This window comes from Hyla sarda, chromosome 7 (genome assembly GCF_029499605.1).
Source record: "Hyla sarda isolate aHylSar1 chromosome 7, aHylSar1.hap1, whole genome shotgun sequence".
Classification (NCBI taxonomy): Eukaryota; Metazoa; Chordata; class Amphibia; order Anura; family Hylidae; genus Hyla; species Hyla sarda.
The window spans coordinates 197,042,120-197,061,406 of NC_079195.1; the positions used below are offsets into that span (position 1 = coordinate 197,042,120).

The 19,287-nt window shown below is 44.4% G+C and overlaps 1 protein-coding gene across 3 annotated transcripts in view; it reads right to left on the reverse strand.

Annotated features, from left to right (window-relative positions):
- The window catches only part of RABGAP1L (RAB GTPase activating protein 1 like), a 430,423-nt gene that overhangs the window by 321,026 nt on the left and 90,110 nt on the right, over positions 1-19,287 (reverse strand). The gene's annotated exons all lie outside the window — the stretch shown is intronic.

Consider the following 19,287-nt stretch of genomic DNA (forward strand, 5'->3'; position numbering starts at 1 on the left):
ATTGTGATGTTGTGGTGGATGAGGTAAAATTTCAGAACATGCTTGTTAAAATGACCACTACCCAAATGACCCCCCCCCCCCGTCCTCTTCACTAACTCACTCCCCCCTCCCATCGAGTATGAAAGAATGTCTCAAGATGGTGTTTCCAGAGAGACTCCACCCAAATTGATGAGACCCACGTGATGGGCGAAGAACGCCTACAGGTGGAAGAAACCTATCACAAAAGACAGCTGTTTATGACATACTACAGCCTATATAAACCCTTGTAATGGTTTCAAATAAAGGAAGTATCATGTATCTGGATTGTGTGTCTCAGAGTGATCTCTTCTATCCTGCATATGCGGATTCTGACACCTAATTAGGAAGGGGGCAGATACTCATCTGATACCGGGTCCAGATGCGATCCATTTCAATGTTTATGTGCGGCAAATATCAGGAAGAGGACTGACAAAATCTTAATCACCAGGAAAAACAAAGGGCCATGTCTTTTCCTGACAACACTAACAAACAGCAAGCGCAGCCAATACTGAACAAAACGCCAAAATGTAACAAGTAATTAGTAATATTAATATGATGTTGTGTCAAGACGGGATCAGATGCAGCAGGAGCGTGCGGCAATGAATAGGAAGGGCAAGGCAGTGACGGGGGCAGTGCTAAGTGCATACAGAGCTTTATTAGGGCCAATATAATACAAGTGTTATTATAGAGCTGGGACGTAAAGAACTGCCTTGTAATTCAGTCTGGGAAATATATAGAAATCACCGTCTACCACAATACAGTCACTGTAGGCCACCGTTCTCTAGAAAACCAACAATGCTTTTCAAAATGACAGGGATATAAAGGCTAGCAGCCGAGCAGGCGGGAGGGTGAGGTGACATCATATGTTGGTGACACATACTTATAACAATTAGCCTGGCTCGTGAGGCACGTTTTATATCAAATCATGTTCTTCTACCGTTCCCAGACATCCGCCAACATCTAACTCTCATTCAAAACTCCAGTTACCATGACAAAACCTTGAATCAATCAGGGAAAAGGAGACGGACATTTAACCTTTCTTAAAAGGTATTTGCAGCCCCCACAGGTCGAGGCAGACATTCTATAGCTGAAACGGATATTCTGAAGGCTTAAGACATCTGACCGGCTACATGACAACTGTGTCCATGACACAGCCTGCATCACAGCTTATGTAACTTAAAGGGGTCCTCCATTGGAAAACATTTATTTTATTTATTTTTTTAAATCAACTGGTGCCAGAATGTTAAACAGATTTGTAAATTACTTCTATTTAAAAATCTTAATCCTTCCAGTACTTAGCAACTTTTGTAAGCTCCACAGGAAGTTCTTTTCTTGTTGATTTATCTTTCTGTCTGACCACAGTGCTCTCTGCTGACACCTCTGTCCATATCAGGAACTGTCCAGAACAGGAAAGGTTTGTAATGGGGTTTTGCTCCTACTCTTAAAATGCACAGTTCCTAAAATGCACAGAGGTGTCAGCAAAGAGCACTGTGGTCAGACAAAAGAGCAGCTGATAAGTACTGGAAGGATTAAGATTTTTTAATAAAAGTAATTTACAAATCTGTTTAACTTTCTGGCATCAGTTGATTAAAAAAAAAGTTTTCCACTGGAGTACCACCTTTATATGGTCACATTGCAACCCAAATGCTGCAACCACCATGACTAGGAACCATCCTGGACGGATTTCTTTAGAATTTCAAATTGCCAGGTCTTGCGGGTAGCAATGCAACAACATTAACTTTCACACTTGAAGCATGACATAGTGATCTTTGTCTGTGTGACATGTGCTTCAGCCAAAGTCTATACCGTCTATACAAGGAAGCAGCCAATATATAATTCTGTAATACAGTTAATCACAACACTCTCCTTAGGTTGAGATCGCACGCAGGGTTTGGTTGTGTTTTCATTAGCGTTTTCTGTAGCTCAAAAACGCTGTAGCCAGATGTTATTTTAAGGCCTATAAAGAAATACTTAAAAGTATATATGCAAAGCGTTTTAATCTTTGGCATTTTTACTTTGGCTCAGCTACATCCACAGCTGCAGACTTAGGCTGCATTCACATAACATTTTGTAGTTACGGTGACCGGATCCAGCTGAGAGATCTAAAAACCGGTGAGATAGTGACTCCGATCGGCTAATTTTTTTCCCCATAAACGATTTTCTGGCCGGACTGACTACCATAGCATACCATAGTTCTCAGTCCGGTCAGAAAACCAGATACCGGGCCGAAATGAGCCGACTGGTGTAACTATCTGACTCAGGTCGGCTCATTAAAATGAATGAGATATAGTCCGGCAGGGATAAGGGAGCACCCGTTTTTCACATTTCCCAGCCGGATACAGTCATCGTAACTACAAAACGTTACGCAAATGCAGTCTTAGACTTCATGGAGTGAACAGCCACAGATTTAGTGGAGTGTACAGCCATAGACTTAGTGAAGTGCATGGCCACAGACTTAGTGAAGTACACAGCCACAGACTTAGTGGAGAACACAGCCATAGACTTAGTGGAGTACACAGCCACAGCCCCGCGATCAGACATTTTATCTCCAATCCTTTGGATAGGGGATAAGATGTTCAGGGGCGGAGTACCCCTTTAAGGTGACTTTGAATGAGGCATGGTTCTTGATACCAGACGGGCTGGGCTGAGCATGTCAGAAACTTCTGATCTTCTGAGATTTTACAAACAACTATCTTAAGCGTTCCTTATTGCTGACCATGTTTATCCATAAAGGGGTACTCCAGGGAAATACAAATATAATGCTCCATGGTCACCACAATACCTGGATATGTTCCCTGTAAAGGATCCTGTCTGATATGCATGGCTCCTGTTGTCTTCTCTGGCTGCTTGATATTCTTTGCTATTCTTTCCTCCACCTTTAGCATCAATACTACATTTACAGTGACCCCCCCGATCTACGATGGCCCCGACATACGATAATTTCAACATACAATGGCCTCTCAAAGGCATGTTGAAGGCAGCATCAACATACGATGCTTTTTGTATGTCGGGGCCATCGCATAAACGGCTATACGGCAGCGCAGACTACTTCAGCTGCCACCGGATAGCCGTTTAACCTGTTCAGGACCAATGTCGTACAGGTACGTCATGGGACCCTGGTAGTTAAGGACCCATGACGTACATGCACGTCCGTGGGAATTTCGGTTCCCGCCGCGCAGCAGGCAGAGACCGGACCGGGACTGCTGATATTGATCAGCAGGCACCCCGCACAAATGCCCAGGGGGTCATTAGACCCCCCCATGTCTGCGATCGTGGCAAACCGCCGGTGAATTCACACAGGCGATTTGCGCAATTCCAGGTCATACGAGTCTATGGTGACCCGGAAAATAAGGGGGATCGGGGTTGTCCAAGGCACCCACGATTCCCCTGAAGGGATAGGTGTGAGGTGGCAGGGGTGCCACCCCTCCTATCCCTGCTATTGGTCGTATAGAAGCTATGATCAATAGCAGATCAAGGGCAGGGGGGTTAACTTTTGGTTTCCCTGTTCTGCCCACCCACAATAGGCGGGGAAGAACAGGGAAACTGAGGAGGACCTGCGCCGAAGTCAACTTATCCATCCGGTGGCAGCGGAGGAGACGATCAACGGTGGAGATCGGCGGGCAGCGATGACGTGCGGCTGGCTCCCTGGATCCTACGGAAGCCGGTGAGTTGCCTAGCGACATCTGGAGGGCTACAGATTAGAGACCACTATACAGTGGTCTCTAAACTGTAGCCCTCCAGATGTTGCAAATCTACAACTCCCAGCATGCCCAGAGAGCTGTTTGGGCATGCTGGGATTTGTAGTTTTGCAACAGCTGGAGGGCTACAGTTTGAGACCACTAAACAGTGGTCTCTAAACTGTAGCCCTCCAGATCTTGCAAAACTACAACTCCTAGCATGCCCACACAGCTGTTTGCTGTCTGGACATGCAGGGATTTGTAGTTTTGGAACATCTGGAGGGCCACAGTTTGGAGATCACTGTGCAGTGGTCTCTAAACTGTAGCACTCCAGATGTTGCAAAACTGCAAATCCCAGCATGCCCAAACAGCAAACAGCTGTCTCGGCATGCTGGGAGTTGTGGTTGCGTACCTCCAGCTGTTGCTTAACTACATCTCCATGCCCTTCATGTCCACATGGAGGAACTGTATGATGTCATCATGTCCATATGGAGGAACTGTGTGATGTCATCATGTCCATATAGAGGAACTGTGTGATGTCGTCATGTCCATATGGAGGAACTGTGTGATGTCGTCATGTCCATATGGAGGAACTGTGTGATGTCATCATGTCTATATGGAGGAACTGTGTGATGTCATGTCCATATGGAGGAACTGTGTGATGTCATCATGTCTATATGGAGGAACTGTGGGATGTCATCATGTCTATATGGAGGAACTGTGTGATGTCCAGCAGGATAATGCACCATGTTAGAAACCTCACATCATCGTCTTATATATGACAATGAGGTCACTGGACTTCAATGGCCTCCACAGTCACCAGATCTCATCCAATAGATCACCGGTGGGATGTGGTGCAAAGAGAGATTACAGTATTATCATGGTTGTGCAGCCGACAAATCAGCTGCAACTGCATCATGTCCATATGGAGGAACTGTGTGATGTCATCATGTCCATATGGAGGAACTGTGTGATGTCATCCTGTCCATATGGAGGAACTGTGTGATGTCATCATGTCCATATGGAGGAACTGTGTGATGTCATCATGTCCATATGGAGGAACTGTGTGATGTCATCATGTCCATATGGAGGAACTGTGTGATGTCATCCTGTCCATATGGAGGAACTGTGTGATGTCATCCTGTCCATATGGAGGAACTGTGTGATGTCATCATGTCCATATGGAGGAACTGTGTGATGTCATCATGTCCATATGGAGGAACTGTGCGATGTCATCATGTCCATATGGAGGAACTGTGTGATGTCATCATGTCCATATGGAGGAACTGTGTGACGTCATCATGTCTATATGGAAGAACTGTGCGATGTCATCATGTGCATATAAAGGAACAGTCCAACCAAGTACTAGCAAGGCATATCTAATAAAGTGGCCAGTAAGTATATATTTATAGTGCAAACACATCTTTGTCTACCTACTAAATCAAATGTCTTGTTTTGTGAAAATTCTGCTAACCCCCTCTTTCCTTTTACAATTTACTATTAGGTCTCACACATAAAACACATTTTGCTTTGAGTTTTTACTTTAATTATATAGCTAGGTGTGGTGTTTTTTTTTCAGGCAGTTTATGGAATTCTTCACTTTGTTTATAATGGAGAAAAAATACACCCAAACAAAAACATCCGTACTATGAAACTCCATCTTGGAAAAGAAAATAGGCTGGCATCTTTTAGACATTTTTATTTATTCAAAAAACAACTAACAAGAATCCTATGGGAAGGAGGACTAAAAAGAAATTCTCCCTTAAAGCTTTAAAACTGCAATAAACCATGAAAAATCCCAGTAAAAGGTTAAAAGCGCATTTCAGTCTGGTAGCTGCAACTAGCATATAATTGCGCCTGGCATTCACGCCATTGGATGAGGGGTTTTTAGGGCTTTCATTTAACAGATTTGACAACTAAATGGCAGTTGGATGTGTTCTGTGACTGGATGAAAGACAAAAACACCTGCTGATGTTTTACATAGAAATACATTATCCTTTTTTAATGCTAATCCCCTTTTTTTTAAGGGGGGGTGGGATGATGAACAAAATCGGCCAAACAGAACGCTCTCTACTTAATTTAATTTGGAACCTTCATCTATCAGAGAAGAGTTTTTATTTCAACTAGGGTGCCTCCAGACTTTGGCGGTCTGGGTATGCTGGGAATTGTAGTTTCCAAGTACACAACAATGAAACTCAGCTAATTCCTGGCTTGCAGCAGTGTCCCGTTCCAGCCAGTGATAGGCTGAGCGGCGGTGTGATGTATTGAGCCCCAGTCTTCTTCCTGGTGCTGGGAATCAATACGTCACACTGCCGCTCAGCAAATAACTGCCCAAGGTGGGACATCAATACGGCCAGGGATTAAATACATGTTATTGTTGCATGTTAAGCACCAGTAGTGGCACTGCGGCCAGACTGGAAAGAACTACACAACTTTCTCTGAAGCATACAGCAGCTGATAAGTACTGGAAGGATTAAGATTTTGAAATAGAAGTAATTTACAAATCTGCTTAAAAGGAGATGTCCAGTATGGACTTTTCCTATTCCATCCTGCCCGGGCTGCATAGAAAAAGAAAACAAAACTTTCACTTACCTTCCTTCATTCCACCAGAGTTCCACAACAGCTGATTGGTTGGCCGGGCTGTCTACTTCCTACCTACCTTAGCCCGGTACGTCACACGGCGCTTCAGCCTATCACCAGCCAAGGAGGGACATCGCTGCGGCCGGTGATAGGCTGAAGTGCCGTGTGACGTACCGGGCTAAGGGAAGTAGGAAGTAGACAGCCCGGTCGACTGATTAGCTGTTGCGGAGCTCCGGGGGAACATATGGAGGTAAGTAAAAGTTTGTTTTCTCTTTTTTTGCAGCCCGGGCAGGATAGATTAGGAATAGTCCGTACCGGACATCTCCTTTAACCTCCTGAAACCAGTTGATTTTAAACCATGATTGAAACCAGTTGATTTTAAAACAGAGTACACCTTCAAAATTGCCTAGAAATGCACCAGATTTATCATAGTGACTCAGGCTGGTTGATGTGATGCATCAGCCTGTATAGTCTAAGTTTACAGTACCTACTAGTAGGAAACTGCGCCAGAATTATAGGACAATTATGGTGCTCAGGGTCATAACTTAAGACATATTTCCTTTTATTAAAGCCACACGCACGTTTCTAAAGCCACACCCTTTTGTCAGACATTGCAGAAATAGTAAAAGGATAAAAGAACAGCAGGATGTGCTCTGTGGTGTAATACCTTTGGCAAACTGGCAACGCTGAAACTTTAGTTTGTAACTGGATTGAACACTGGCTCATGGATCGTACCCAGAGAGTGGTGGTCAATGATTCGTACTCTGATTGGTCCCCGGTTATTAGTGGTGTACCCCAAGGTCCAGTACTGGGCCCGCTGTTGTTTAATTTATTTAGCAATGATATAAAGGATGGTATTAACAGCTCTGTTTCTATCTTTGCAGATGACACCAAGCTTTGTAGCACGGTACAGTCTATAGAGGATGTGCATAAGTTACAAGATGACTTGGATAGACTAAGTGTCTGAGCATCCACTTGGCAAATTAGGTTTAATGTGGATAAATGTAAAGTTATGCATCTGGGTACTAATAACCTGCATGCGTCGTATGTCTCAGGGGGGATTAAACTGGCAGAGTCACTGGTAGAGAAGGATCTGGGTGTACTTGTAGATCACAGACTACAGAATAGCATGCAATGTCAGGCTGCTGCTTCCAAAGCCGGCAGGATATTGTCATGTATCAAAAGAGGCATGGACTCAAGGGACAGGGACATAATACTCCCCCTTTATAAAGCATTGGTACGGCCTTACCTGGAATATGCTGTTCAGTTTTGGGCACCTGTCCATAAAAGGGACACTGCAGAGCTGGAAAGGGTGCAGAGACGCGCGACTAAACTAATATGGGGCATGGAACATTTTAGCTATGAGGAGCGATTAAAGGAGTTATAATTGTTTAGTCTTGAGAAGAGGAATTTAAGGGGGGATATGATAAACGTATATAAGTATATTAATGGCCCATACAAAAAATATGGAGAAAAACTGTTCCAGGTTAAACCCCCCAAAGGACGAGGGGGCACTCCCTCCGTCTGGAGAAGAAAAGGTTTAGTCTCAAGGGGCGACACGCCATCTTTACCATAAGAACTGTGAACTTATGGAACAGTCTACCTCAGGAACTGGTCCAGGGGTGTGGAAATTTAAAAAAAAACTACTTGTCCAAGGGACTAAAGCGGAACACAATCTACTTGTCCGTCAAGAAAATCCACTTGTCCTGGTAGATGAAATAATTTCAACCAAAATAGTCTGATCCCCCCCCCCCCCCCCCCTCACTAGACCACCAGGGATGGATATAAGATCCTTTAGACACTGCTGTCAACTTTAACAGCGCTGATCTAATGGTTTAATAGGCGATCGCAGCATGTCAGGATATTAGCGGTGGGAGAGCTGTAGCTCCTCTTACACCCCAGACAAGCCCAGAAAAGTCTAGATGTTACTTTTTGATCACCATAAAAAATTTCTCATATTAAGTGACCAAAAATGAACAATTCTGGACTATTTCTTACATTTACACCGTTCACCGTACGGTTTAACATTATATTTTAATAGTCTGGACATTTCCACATGCAGCGATACCACTTATGTTTATTTTTGTACATTATTTTTATTTAAAGAAAATTGGAAACTTTTATTAGGAAAGGGGCTTATTCACATATATACGCAATTTTTAAAATATTTTAATCACTATTTTTCAGTCTCAATAGGGACTTATGTGTTACTGGGGGGGGGGGTGTTCTGCATCTCCAGTTTATGTGCTGCATTTTGTGTCAGAAAATGCTGGAAGTTGCATTTAGCTACTAGATAACTACAACACCCAGCATGCCCTGATACAGCCTATGGTTGTGTGGGTGTTGCAGCATGTTGCACTGTATAGTAGTACAGTTAAGGTTATTGTGTAACATGCTGGGAGTTGTAGTTTTGGTTAGTGTCAGCTGCAGAGCCATAGGATGTGTCATGGAATACTGGGAATTGCAGTTAGTAACTACAACACCCAGCATGCCCTGATGCAGCTGACCCGAACCAAAACTACAACTCCCAGCATGTTACATTTTAAAGTTCTACAGTTTAGGTTATGGTCCAACATGCTGGGAGTTGTAGTTTTGGTTCGGGTGTGTTTGCATGCATCCGTGGGGCTCTTGGTTGGCGGGTGAGTATGAAGGGGGCGGGATTCTGGGGGTGCAATTTAGTGCGGATGCCACTAAAAATAAATAAAATTAGATGGCACAACTGCCCTAATGCCCGACGTGACAGTCCGCTCCTATACAAAACATTCATACATACACATATCATACATACACCAGCCACTGCCCCCATATCATACATACACGCACACACACCCCCGCCACTGCCCCCCCCACATCATACATTACATACACACACACTCACACATCATACATATACCTGCCGCTGCCCACCCCACATCATACATCACATACACACATACACTCACACCATACATATACACCATACATATACACCATACATATGCACACATCATACATACACCTGCCGCTACCCACCCCACATCATACATCACATACACACACATCACACTTAGACATCATACACACATTATACATTACATATACATTACATACACATCACACATACACTCACACCATACATATCCACCAGTGTTTCCCAACCAGGGTGCCTCCAGCTGTTGCAAAACTACAACTCCCAGCATGCCCAGGGCATGCTGGGAGTTGTAGTTTTGCAACAGCTGGAGGCACCCTGGTTTGGAAACACTGATATACACCATACATATGCACACATCATACATACACCTGCCGCTGCCCACCCCACATCATACATCACACTTAGACATCATACACGCATCATACATTACATACACATCACACACAGAGACATCATACACACATTATACATTACATACACATCACACACACATTATCCATTACACACACATCACACACACAGACATCATACACGCATCATACATTACATACACATCACACACAGAGACATCATACACACATTATACATTACATACACATCACACACACATTATCCATTACATACACATCACACACACAGACATCATACACACATTATACATTACATACACATCACACACACAGACATCATACACACACATCACATATACACTCACACCATACATATACACCAGTGTTTCCCAACCAGGGTGCCTCCAGCTGTTGCAAAACTACAACTCCCAGCATGCCCAGGGTATGCTGGGAGTTGTAGTTTTGCAACAGCTGGAGGCACCCTGGTTGGGAAACACTGATATACACCATACATATGCACACACATACATCCATCTGACGCTGCCCCGCCCCCCATCATACATTACATACATACACACATCACACATACACTCACACCCTACATATACAACCACCCTTCCTGCCGCTGCCTGTATTCTCGGCCTCCTCACCTGAGCCGCCATGAGTGGATGTCACCGCCGGTGTGAGGTGAGATTTCCGTCCTTCCCCCCTCCCCCTCCCCCTCTGTGTTTTCCCCGTGCAAACTAGCAACCGCCCCGTGGTGGATTAGGTCCTGTGGAGACAGATCAGGGGGAGGGATAGAGCTGAGTGCGGGGGATGGAGCTGTGCACGGAGCTGTCAACATCCTTTCTCTCACCCTGCTGTGTCTTCTGAGCTGCGTCCTCAATCCTCCGGGAGGGGAGATAAGGGGGCTCTGCAGTCAGCTGGAGGCCACCACCCCCTCCATACACGCTGAGCCCCGGTGTGAGGTGTAGACTTCCATCGGCTCCTGCACCTCACACCGACATTAAAGAAAAATAAGGGGGAAGTCTGTCTGTCCCTGCTAGCCCGATACAGGGCTAAATCTATAAACAATTCACCTGCCCGGCGCCCAAAACTACTTGTCCCGGGCGTCGGGCGATAGGATTTCCACATCCCTGTGGTCACAGGAGGAAAATTTAACAGCTTTAAAACAGGGTTAGATACATTCCTGGAACAAAATAACATTAATGCTTATGAAGAAATACAAAATCCCATCCCTTCCCCAATATTGCGCCACACCCCTACCCTTCAATTCCCTGGTTGAACTTGATGGACGTATGTCTTTTTTCAACCGTACTAACTATGTAACTATGTAAATGTAAACTGCGCTAAACAAGGAGAGTTGTACTCCAACCAAGTACAACAATGGGGTAATAGTATATAATGGCCGGTCTCTGCAGCCGCTCCACGCCAACATACAGCATAAAACCAAATAATTCCTCCAACAACCGGCAGGTTCAAACAGGAGCTGAGACCAAGGTAGGAAAGGGGGATACCTATTACCCACAATGCAACGCGTTTCGCGGAGAAACTGCTTCCCCAGATTGGACTGGAAACAAAGGTTATATAGGGAGGATCTTTAACCTCTAAATAGGATAAAAGATTAACCCTTTACTGACAACCGTACAATCTGGTTAATACATAAAAGTAGATCACTCATATACAAAACGTGATTACTACATATAGAACAACAAAGAATATTCATATTAAAAGTATTCATATACTACACAACAATAGAAAAATAAGAATACATTTTATTATAAAAATTCTTTCCATTTTTATAAATACTAACGGGCATTTTCTAGTGTCTCATTTAATCCATTCGGAAATAACATAACTAGGGAAAATATCCAAAAAGCTTCTCTATTATTACATTTTTGTACACAATTATGGATGTAATGTGGAATAGTTTTAAGTATCGTGAGTTTTAAGTTATTAATGTATTTATCATGCTTGATGGATAAATGACGAGAAACGCTGTGAAGCATAAACCCGTTTTTTATATTTAACCTGTGCTTGTTAATACGTGACCGCACTGTCTGAACAGTGCGGCCCACGTACTGGAGTCCACAAGCACAGGTCAAAAGATAGACAGCAATAGAGCTATCAAACGTATGATGATTTTTGATAGTAAAGTTTTTTTTTGTAATGGATGTTTCCATGCAGATTCCAGAATGGCGTCAAAGTCAGTGTAAGAGCTGAACCTTTGAGGTACTGGCTTAGCACGATGAAAGGATACTTCAGGAGTTACATCCGAAGATCCTGGGTCCTCTTAAGTGAAAGGTGTCTCTTATGGCTGCGACCAATGAGTTCACCGTTTCAACTGTACCCGAGCGGTCCTCTGAGTCAGATGCCGATTTGGAAACATCGTCAGCCAGTTCACCAGGAGAATGTGAACAAGTGGAGGCAGTCCTGGAGGGTGGTGACCCTGACCGGGTACGCGGCTCTGGCGTGGCAGAGCAGCGACTCCGAGAACGTCCTCTGGAGGAGCGACTTTAGTGACCAGATGACAGGGGGGGCGGGACCCACGGGGGGAGCGCCCACGCCTATCTGAAGACTCAATGGAAGAGTCGGATGAGGCACCCCTAGTACGCTTGTGAGAGCGTGAAGTATGTGGGGAAGAGGAGCGGGCCCCCAGAGAGGGCCGGCGCAGGGAAGACCCCTTCAAGGCGGACGCCACTTCCCGGGAGGCCTCAGCCACCGAACGGGAGACTTGAGTCAAGTCAGCCATATACCGGGTCAGAGAAGAAACCCAGGCTGGAGGGGCGGCTGAATCCACCGGAACCAAAAGGGCATCCGGGGGTACGAGAGGGTCTGGGGGAGCAGTGGAGCAGGAAGAGCAAGTGGGCTCAGTAGAGCCAGGCATCTTAGCATTACAGTGCTTAGAGACAAAATAAGACACCGACATTCCAGTTTTCTGTTTAGAGGGAGGAACAGCTCTGGGTACGGACATGATGAGAAAAAGACAGGAACTTTCTCACCCTAGTTTGTGTCCCCTGGCAGCTGCAGTGAGGAGAACTTGGCTCCGTGCAGCTAGAGTGTAAAACGGGCCAGCCAATAGCCAGAGAGGGGCGTGCCTGAGGCAGAGGCACTAACTGATTGGCCCCTACTGAAATTCGCACCCACGGCGCTGATTGGAGGCCACTTCGCGCCTCTAGGGAGCTCCGACAGCCCAGGGGGCAGAGCTATGAGAAGAGCGGAGAAGAAGCTGTAATGGCGCCCGCTCCTTGTACCGAGCGCACATGTCAGCCGCATATGCGCTCAGGGGGGAAGTGAGCGGGCGGCCCAAACGCCGGCAGCGGCTGCCGGAGAAAACGAAAGTAAGCCAGCGCTCAGAGCGCCCGGCCAGAACGAGCGCCGTGGCTGTCAGCCGCATATAAGGTGCCGCACAGTAAACACCACACACACAGTGAAGCAGTAAAAACACATTCACACAGTGTAAAAACAGAATGCATGCCCCCTAAGATGCCACTGCTCACCCCAGAATGAAAGGCAAGCCCCAGTATAAGCCAGCCCCATAAACCTGAAAAGGTGGGCCAAAAACTGAGGGTCTCCAGAGGTTGCAAGTCCGCACCTAAGGGAGAAAAGGGAAATGTACTTACCTCAGTCAGAAGAACTTACCTAATGGAGTCTTCCATTAAGTCTTCAGTCAGCTTTTTGTCGCCTGCATCACGCCTAGCTGCTATGCGTGAGCGAGGCGAGCAGGGGAATAGGGGGACCCGGACCCATGAGGTACCAACCCAGGCACTGACCGTTGGCGAGGGGGGGGGGGGGGTGAATAGCGCATATACGCAATGTCTGTGCCCCCTTACTCGCAATGGGGAAACAGGGAGTCCCCACCTGAAAACATGATAGAAAAAGGAATAAAAAACTAACACGTCCCTATACTAGGAAAACAATAAATCAGAAGACCTGGTCTGGAGAATTCCAGACCATGTCCCCCTCCTGCAAGACACTAAGCTAAAAACTGATTAGCTCAGGACCAGGAGGCGGGTATATCCTGCTGGGAGGAGCCGACTTTTTTTTATTACCATAGTGTCACACCTTCTAGAGACAGCAGCATATACCCACGGTCTGTGTCCCCCAATGGAGCCGATAGAGAAAATATAATACCCCAGCAACCTGGGATTACCTTGCGTCGATCTCCCAATATAAGAAATATGATAGCACAAAGTATGTTTAAATCAGATGTTCCCAAGATGGCCAATGGTGGACTTGTGGGTACTCCTGGCACGGTCGCTTGCGGACGTGTCCGGTGTAGGTGCTGTTCCATGATAGGAGATCCCACTTTTTTTTTTTCGTCTCACGTTACAAAAAAATCCTTTACTATCAAAAATCATCATACCTGTGATAGCTCTTTTGCTGTCTATCTTTTGGCCTGTGCTTGTGGACTCCAGTACGTGGGCCGCACTGTTCAGACAGTGCAGTCACATATGAACAAGCACAGGTTACATTTAAAAAAAACGGGTTTATGCTTCACAGCATTTCTCGTCCTTCATCCATCAAGCATGATAAATACATTAATAACTTAAAACTCACGATACTTGAAACTATTCCACATTATATCCATAATTGTGTACAAAAATTAAATAATAGAGAAGCTTTTTGGATATTTTCCATAGTTATGTTATTTCCGTATGGATTAAATGAGACACTAGAAAATGCCCGTTAGTATTTATAAAAATGGAAATAATTTTTTATGATCATTTTTATTCTTATTTTTATATTTTTCTAATGTTGTGTAGGTATGTATACTTTTTTATATGAATATATGCAGTAGTTACGTTTTATATACTTTTATGTATTAACCAGATTGTACGGTTGTTTGTAAAGGGTTAATCTTTTATCCCACTTAGGGGGTTAAAAATCTTCCCTATATAAACTTTGTATCCAGTCCAATCCTACATGCCTGAGGAAGCGGATTCTCCGCGAAACGCACCGCATTGTGGGTAATAAATTTCCCCTATCCCATCATGGTCTAAGCACCTGTTTGAACCCGCCAGTTGCTGAAGGAATTATCTGGTTTTATTGCAGAAATACTGTCCAACACATAAACAGTGACACATTTTCAGTGGTAATCTGCCCACTGACTTTTTATCTACCGCATTAAATACTACAACAAAAAATTGCAGCATTTCCACAACCCCTATATGTATATATATATATATATATATATATATATATATACTACTAGGAGGGAGGCGTAATTTCTGAGCTGGATCAGGCGGAAAAATTCCGCACAGAAATTCTGTAGCAGCATATCCCATTTTTTCAACTGGATTCTGCAGCACCGTGCACACAGCGAATTTGCAAATATCCCGATTCCATCCTCAACAGAAAGAACTGACATGCCAATTCCTTCTGCTGAACCTGCTTGAAAATGCATTGCAGTCTATGGAGACATCGCATTTTGGTAGGGTCCTAGCAGCTGTTTGCTGAATGTCTGCAGGAAATTTTCTGGTGGACATTCCCCAAAAATATTGCCTTGTGAATATGGCTTGAATAAGAAGAAAGCAATAAGGCAGCATTCAACCCACGCAATTCTGATCTTAGCTCTCACAGCTATAAAAAGGAATTAAAGCGCAAAACCCTGCTGTAATTTTCTGTTAAGATCATGGAAATTAGCGCTTACCAATGAGGCGTAATTTCAACATCACAGATAGGAGTAAGGTAACACTACATGTTCTAGTGCAAAATCTTCCCGCAGCAGCAGTAGATTCAGAACCAGCAAGACAAGCCGGCAATAATCTACTGTAAAAGTCGTATAGAAAGCAGCCAAATTAAACTGTATATCAACAATAAAAAGATTCCAGCGCTGCATATGGTGGATAGATAATACATGTTTCAATAGACAATACTGCCACCTGCTGGATTACTAACTTATCTGCCTGAGGTTTAGAAGACATAACTGAGCACAATAACTTATTACTGCATCTCCAGTTGGACCTATGGAGAATGCAATACAGAACATCAAAGAGCATAGAAATAATGGTATTAAATAAAAATGTATGGTAATTAGTAAAATGAGCACTAGTAGGAATAATAATAGAGCGGGCTTAGATTATACATCGTCTTTATTAGGGAAAACTAGTTTAAAGTTATAGAGCAGTGTTTCCCAACCAGTGTGCCTCCAGCAGTTGCAAAAACTACAATTCTCAGCATGCCCGGACAGCACAACTGGAGGCACACTGGTTGGGAAACACTGTTATAGAGGTCGTAGTTACCATTTTTCAGTCCTGATCTATATTTGGGTAGATGACTTTTACTTTGTCCTGTCCTATTTCCATATATTAGTCTGCATAATACTACATTTTGCATCTACTTGACCCCAGGATCAATAGCCAATTTTAAAGGCATTAGAGTAATTCACATGGAAATGAAAAGCTGCACCACTTTTTCCTACAGTAAAGCAGCTGTATTTCTGATTTAACTTTGCAGCCTGCACTCACTCAATATAGAGCGAGCGTAACATACAGAGGCTTCTTGTTGCTTAAGGGTAGGGTCACATGTGCAGTATTATGCAGCAAAATATGGCACGTGTGACCCTAACCTTAGGCTATGTTCACACGGGGGATTGTCTGCACAGACCTGCCGGCGCTAGGACTGCTCGGAAATGCGACGTCTCATAGACAACAATGCATTTCCATGCGGAGTCCGAGAAAGAATAGGCGCATATTTATTCTTTCTGCGGACACCAGAATTTGAATTTTAGTGTTGAAAATCTGTTAAGCGAACTGCGCAGCAGAATTCCCATTGAAATAAATGGGACTCGACTGCTGTGAAAATTCACTCATGTTAACATAGCCTTAAGACGTATTCACATGTACAGTATCCTGCGCATATTTGATGCCGTATTCAATCATTTCGTTTACATCTGCATCATACGCAGGATACTGTATGTGTGAATAAAGCCTAAAAGGGCACGAGCATACAGGGATCGTTAATCCAGCCGGCCGCGCCGTCAACATTTACGGATACACAGCGCAATTATCTACTCACAGACACCCAGAACCCCCACGAGGTGAGAGGTGTGCAGCACCAGATCTATTGATCCTCCGGAGGGTGAGTTGAATACAATCTAATTATCACTGTGTCTGACAATATTATCACTAAGAGATATCAGGCAGATATCATCCTGTACAACATCTTGCCTGTTTGGATATTTATCTGTGCTGGAATGTGCGATATAAGGATAAGACATATATAGAAACTCATTGTACTTTATTTCCAAGCCTGGAACGGTTACAGACATTTACTTGGATATAACACAATAACCATATTTTTCGCCGTATAAGACGCACTTTTTCTTCCCCAAAACTGGGGGGGAAAAGTCGGTGCGTCTTATACGGCGAATACACCCCTATCGCGGCGGCCCTGCGGCCATCAACGGCCGGGACCCGCGGCTAATACAGGACATCACCGATCACGGTGATGCCCTGTATTAACCCTTCAGACGCGGCGATCAAAGCTGACCGCCTCGTCTGAAGGGAAAGTGACACTAACCCGGCTGTTCAGTCGGGCTGTTCGGGACCGCCGCGATTTCACCGCGGCGGTCCCGAACAGCCCGACTGAATAGCCAGGTTAGTGCTTACAGGACACCGGGAGGGACCTTACCTGCCTCCTCGGTGTCTTCTCCGTTCAGGGAACCCCTGTATGGCCGGCGCTCTCCTTCCTCGTCGTCGTGTACGTGCGTCAGCGTGCGTAACGACGTGATGGCGGCGACGGAGAGCAAGGATACCCGGCCAGCAGCAGAGACGTTCCGGAGCGACGGGGACACGGCGACAGCAATGGAGCGACATCCAGGGCAGCGGTGATGGGTCCGGAGCGACGGGGACACGTATTACCTCCTATGCAGTGGTCTTCAATCTGCGGACCTCCAGATGTTGCAAAACTACAACTCCCAGCATGCCCGGACAGCCAACGGCTGTCCGGGCATGCTGGGAGTTGTAGTTTTGCAACTTCTGGAGGTCCGCAGGTTGAAGATCACTATTGGGTTAAAAATCTTTAATTTTTTTGATTTTGCACCTAAAAATAGGGTGCGTCTTATACGCCGGTGCGTCCTATAGGGCGAAAAATACGGTATCTGGAGTAATGCACTTTATAGTGGAATCATAAAAGTTACTCCAGTCATTCCGTATAAGACCAGCTCAGCTATTATAGATTATTGCATCTAATTCCACTATATGACTATAAATGGTGGTATTCCATGTATTAGCTATATTTAATATCTACACAGTGCAATATTTATGTGTTTTTATTTGTGGCTAATTTAAGGGGTGGTTCCCGCAAGGGCCCTGTGAACCACCTATTTATGCATGTTATTTTATACATATTAAATAAATTATCCCAATATCTATAGACTTTTGAGCTCCAACAGATTATTTTACTTTCCTTGCATTATTACACCGTGGGTAGGTGTTGGGGTGAGTTGTGCAGTCTGGCCAGTGCCATTTAGTATCAATTGAGCCGTATCCGTTTTTTTACTCTTTTAAACTGAACTGGACTCCATTCGAAAGTATACAATGCAATGGGCGCGCATTCCAGCGCTCTGGAACTAAGTTGTATCACCCCTGATCTCCTAACGGCAGTGTTCATAACTAGGGGGCCTCCAGTTGTAGCTGTGAGTTGTAGTTTTGCAACAGTTGGAGGCACACTGGTTGGGAATAACACACTGTTATAAAGGTTGTAGTTAACATTTTTCTCTTTCCCCTTCCTTTACTTATTATTTGATGGGACAGTGTATTTGTTGCTTGTTAAGTCTATTATATTGCTCTTGGGTGGCTCAAACTGACTATGTACTGGTGGAATCCTTGATGTTTACCCTCCTCTGGCTGTTCCTTTCTGGTATTGAAATATTAATGACTAAATAAATAAACAAACAGTATACAATACAATGTGAAATTCCCCAGTGAATAGTAATACATTTTTTTTTTAGCAGTTTCTCATATGATCACTCATCACTTACAATATTAAAATGTGCTGTGTATGTCCTGTAGTTCATTATTTTATAATTTTTCTCATTTTTATAACTATGCACTGGCAGAAAAACATACAATCCTGTGCATCTGTGCACAGAGATAGTTACTAGGAAATTGATGCCTGACAACTGCATATTAAAGTGTGTAGCTGTAAGCAATGTATTCCTAAAATGAGTAATGTAAGGACAAGTAAGGAAGCTCAAAGACCTACGTACATTTGGCCATCAGAATTCCACTGGCTGAATGTCAGCTTGCAGCAGGTGCTGCTCAATACATCAGGGGTATGACCGCGCGGATATTGCCGTCTCCATAATTCCGCTCAAAGAATGATTATGTTCATTCTTTGTCTGGATGTACATCCTGCCGGCAGAATTCCACTGCAGCAATTCTGCAATGTGAACAGAGCAGCAGAATCCTCTAAAAAACAAAGGAACTTTGCCGTAAGCGGAATTCCGCAGTGCAATTCTGCTGGCGGAATGCCCGCAGTGTGGATAAGGCCTTGCATTGTGCAGCTTTAAAGCTCTTGGTAAAAACTGTACTGGGTAACAACATCCTAAAAATATGCTCACATGGTGGAATGTCCACGCAGAAAATTTCCATGCAAACATTTCACAGACAGCGGAGCGCCAGCAGACCATGCTGACTTCAGGACTGATCGGAATTGCACCGTCTCATAGATGGCAATGAATTTCCCAGCAGAATCCGCAAAAACAATGAACAGGTTAAATGCACGCTGGAATAAGGGTTTCTGC